Source organism: Sitophilus oryzae, unplaced genomic scaffold (genome assembly GCF_002938485.1).
Source record: "Sitophilus oryzae breed Bouriz unplaced genomic scaffold, Soryzae_2.0 scaffold_1658_pilon_pilon, whole genome shotgun sequence".
Classification (NCBI taxonomy): Eukaryota; Metazoa; Arthropoda; class Insecta; order Coleoptera; family Curculionidae; genus Sitophilus; species Sitophilus oryzae.
This window is the reverse complement of record NW_022146345.1, coordinates 402,463-407,462: the sequence shown is the minus strand read 5'-3', so window position 1 is coordinate 407,462 and position 5,000 is coordinate 402,463.

The window sequence follows — 5,000 nt, the reverse complement described above, 5'->3', positions numbered from 1 at the left end:
ATGAACCTTGTTGTATGCGCACATAATTCCGTCAATCAATCAAAAGTTAATTAAATAAATATGTCAAGTGACACCATCACAAAATACTTGACAAGATATTAAAATATATAAAAATTTGTATATTTAAAATTAAGAAAATTATATTTTAATAATGAAATTCAAAATTGATATCTAATAATTACATAATTAATTACGTAATTCGTCAACAGTAAGTAAATAGATTTGAAATGAGTTATTAAAAAAATGTGAAATCTGGCCTGATTATCCGGTGCAATTCCAGGCTTTGGCTCGTCCTTCTGGATGGTGTGTGGACGCTAGGTGTGGGAGCTCATCCCCAATCTACCACAGCCTCGAACAGCCCCTTACAATACCACCAGCCATGTGGAAATCAAACATGGATCATAGATACAGGCTCTCGTACCTCAAACCACCAATCACGACATATAACTCGCCATGTAACTGGGCGGTAAAACCCTGGAAACGACACAACTTATGCACAAAATGCATTTTAGAAATTTTAGAACTTACCTCACAATGCTGAGGGTTTACTCAAAAATTAAATTCATGACAGGACAACCAAAACCACGTTTAGAAAATCTGTAAAGAGATAAGGTTGAACCAAAAGAGTAAAAATGTGATGAAGATCAAACTTACCACAAAAATACCCATGAAAACTTAAAATTGATTCCTTCCCCAAATGCCAGGAACCACTAGGACTACATTCCAAAAGTTAATAGAATTAAAAAGTTTAAACTTTTTCGGATGACTTCAGATAAGTATGTCGATGTTTACGCCACGAAATCTGAATCAAAAATGGTGACTTCCGATGGTCAAAAAGATGCTCTAGTTCTGCGCCGACAAGGGCAAGTACGATCCACAGAGTGTCCGAAATTAGTCAGAACTAATTCGGTAGGGTGTATGTTGGGTTGCCAATAGTATCGTTTTATTAAAAACGTTATACTGCCCTCCTCCAAAAAAAAAAAAGAAATGGATTTGAAAAAGAACATTTCTTCAACCATCCAACTAACCAATAGTAGTGAGTAACTGCGAAGGAAAGAAAAATACCGTTCCACAATGAACACACTGGCCAGACATGAAGACTATGGAAATGCGGTACCCATCAATCACCTCAGAGTCACCACAACCGTGCTGTACACACTATGATGTCCACTAACTTAGAAGTTACCCTGGTCACTAGGATATGGCAATGAAGAACTTTCGGTCAAAATCTTTTAAATGAAAACCCGGAAACTAATTATAAGAAGATATGTACAAATTCTACAGAAAAATTAATGTAGTAAAACAAATTTTTAAGTAGATATATGAAACATATATTTCTAGAGACCATTACTACTTGAGAGTTGATCAGGCTCACAAACAATAATATTAAAGTATATACTAAGTATATACCGACCAACAGGGAGGCATAGGAGTTTATTAGCACTAGTAACCAATAAACCGGGAAACGATAAATCGATAAAACGATAAGGGGAACTCAGTAAAAATTACCATTTTGACAGAGAAGATACGATAAGAAGTAAAACGGTAAGTGTCAAAAATAATAAGATAACTAAATTAGTATCGTAAGTACTAAACGGTAGGACTAAGAAACAAGGCGATAACAATACATTACTTTTATGTATTGGAATACCTTACAAGGTATCAGAAGATTCTGAAGATACATCGCTATCGTCAAAATTAAGATAGGGTTTGAGGTCCTTGACGTGCCAATTTCCGGCATTCGAACCATCAGGGTTAGTTAAAGTATATACAAGACGGGATAACTCTTTACGGACTGTACACAGAATAAACTTAGGAGCTAATTTCGCGGCAAATTTGTTAGCTGCATTCGATAAGACTTTATTACGACGCCATACTTTATCTCCAACACTAAACGAGACTTCTCTCTTTCTGAGATTATAAGTTTGCGTATTACGTAGATAAGCTTTATGTAGATTATGCCTAACATCACTAAAAATGTCGCGTAGACCCTCAAGTTCAGCTGCGTACGAATTCCTATCTCCCGGTAAAATTTCAACGTCATCGGTAATAGATGGATTTACTCCATAGTAATCTCCAGACAAAGGAACGTGACGACCAAAATTTAAAAATGCAGGTGTGAATTTCGTAACTTCGTGCCTACTAGTTCAATTAATTTTCTTGTACTCTTTAACCCTTTACATTAATAAAAAGAACCTTGATACCACTTGTACTCTTGGGAGCAAATCTTCTGATATACAATCCAATGAACCTTTTGGGGGTGATTCTATTCTCAGCTAAGCAATGCACACACCAGCTTCTACTCTTGCCTAAAATCCATGTGTTCCTAGTTGTCAGTGTTTTTCTGTTGTTTTTCATTTCCATGCATTATTTAAATATCATATGCGCTGAAGGCCAATGGCGCGAGAACGACGACTTTTAAACTTGCAGAATCAGCATACTGTCCAATTGTTTCTTGTTTACTATGACGTTTCTTTGTTTATCATTCATTTAATTCTGACAATAAACGTCCTAGTCAATATTTTACTTATGGAGTTTTTTAATTTTTAAAATTAAATCTGATCATTTCTGACATCATGTGGATGCTGGATTGTAGTCGGGAGTTAACGTACATGTCTTTCTACTGTCTATAAGTGTATCCTGGTTACTTATATAGGGATTTAAACAAATTTTAAATAGTGCTCAATTTCCATATCATTCTATACTATTCCATTCCATAGTAATACGTGGCAAAAAGAGCAGGCGGCGTGTTTAACATTACCTTCGCTGGATAGAGCAAACGTCTGTCGCTGGAATGAACGGCTTCATCATGTTCTCTGTCTTGGTGTGGTATCGGTAGATATACAATTTTTGATAAATTATGATGAGGAGTTAAAGAGTAAAGCATTTTTTAAGCTTAAGCTTTCCATAAAAAATAAAATATTTGAATTAGTTAATTCGCTCTAAGAACGGGAACGATTTTTATCAAACGTGTTGTTCTTCTTGTTTTTTTAAAGAAATAGAATATATAATAAAATATAATAATATCAAATGTTTTATGTATATAAAAGTAGTATGTTTTTATTTGTAATGAAAAATTGTCTTAATTAGCTTATGTTGGCTAATCTAAAAGAAGAATGAAATTTATTAATCGAAAATAATATTTCTAAGATTAAGAAAGTTTAATACCTTCATTTTTAAAGATAAAGTGTAATGACTAATAATTAATAATTAAGGAACTTAGCTACACGAACTTAAAACAATTACGTGACATTGATACTAGTAAAATAAACATAAAAAAAATCATCAGAAAAATCATCCAAGCTAAAATCTGGACCAACGGGGTCTAACTAGACAGATAAAATTGAACCTCACAAAAAAGTCACATTTTGACATGTTGAAATGTGCTTTAAGGTATCATTTTATCGTAAACTTGCCACCTTAATCTTTCACCAGGAGATGCTTGTAGTTGGATCTAAAATACTATACCTCTGAACTTACTTTCCATAAGAATTATTTTTTTTATTATTATTCAAGTACTTTTTGTAAGCAAAATAAAAACACTAAATCACCACAATACACCAAAACACTTTTACTTTTACACTGGACGCGCGTTTCGCTAACCATGTTAGCATCATCAGCAGATGATTATAAACTAGAGACTTTGAGTTTATAATCATCTGCTGATGATGCTGTATAGTGAAATCGTTCAAAAAAGCATAAATGTGTTTTAATCTGTAATGTGGAACTAGTGTTTTTATTTTGCTGTGTAACACCAAAGGTTCCAACCCTCAACTGTAATACTTTTTGTAATTTCTCAATTTTCCATTATTTATCAATAAAACCATGTGTGTTGGGAAGTGTCATCTTGATCACCCTAAAAAATGCTAACAAAAATATTATATTAGTACTAGTTATTTGCGGATTATTAGTCTGTATTCTTATTAAAAATACATAGTTTAAACTTATATGTTAAAATTACTATTACTAAAGTTTCTTCTTAAATTCTACCTAACCAGCTTTACTTTTCAAATGCCTTAGTACTTTCAATTTTCATATTCCCTTAATACAAAATTTGACTCGACTCATGAGCCCAAGGAGGGTGACTAGGATGGATAATAATATCTTCTGGTTCCTTGGCATTACGCTGTCTGGATATCATATCCTTTAGTCTATCATGTCCTTTTGTGTCTGTGTATTTTGTCCGAGGTATTCTATTATCTCTATCAACCTTACGCTTAAAATTATAAATGTTCTTTTTGATAGAACGTTTCCCATAGACATTTTGTACACTCTCTATTTGGCTAGGGAGGGCACTCCAGGCATCCTCTACCTGCAAATGTGCTTCAACAATACAAAACACATTTTCATTACATTTTATTTCTTTCAGGGGAGATTCCAATTCATCCTCCACGTGTACAGTGGCATAATTGTCTATATTAGCAATGTAGTCCTCTTCTGACATGGTTAACGTATTTTCCACCTGATCGATATGATTTTCGCATGGGAGAGCGTGCTGTTGACCATATTTTATTATTTGATTATGCTTGACCTTGCTATTATTGTACTTTTTATTATTGTTTGACGATTTCATTGATTTAGTGTACTTTGAATGAACTGAATGATTTTTATTATGTGAGCTATAATTATTATTATTATTTCTAAAACTTGTTCTGCCTTCTAAGTAATCAAATTTGTTACTAAAATTACCATTATAAGAATTGTTGACTGACCACCTATTCCTGAAATCTGAATTGATTCGCTTTGGTTGTTTTTCATTTCGGATATAATTGTGACAATAATAATCATTCCGGGAATATGCTGACATTTGAGAAAATGTCTCTTTTAAATCATTTAATTTGTGAACTATGCTTTTTAAACTTTCAAAATTCATATTTTCTGTAACTAAAAGATAATAATATTTATTATATGATTCATGTAGACCGTTTTCAAATTGTTCTCTAAAAAAATCAAAATTTACTTCACTATCAATTTCGTATGCAATCGACAATAAATCATAA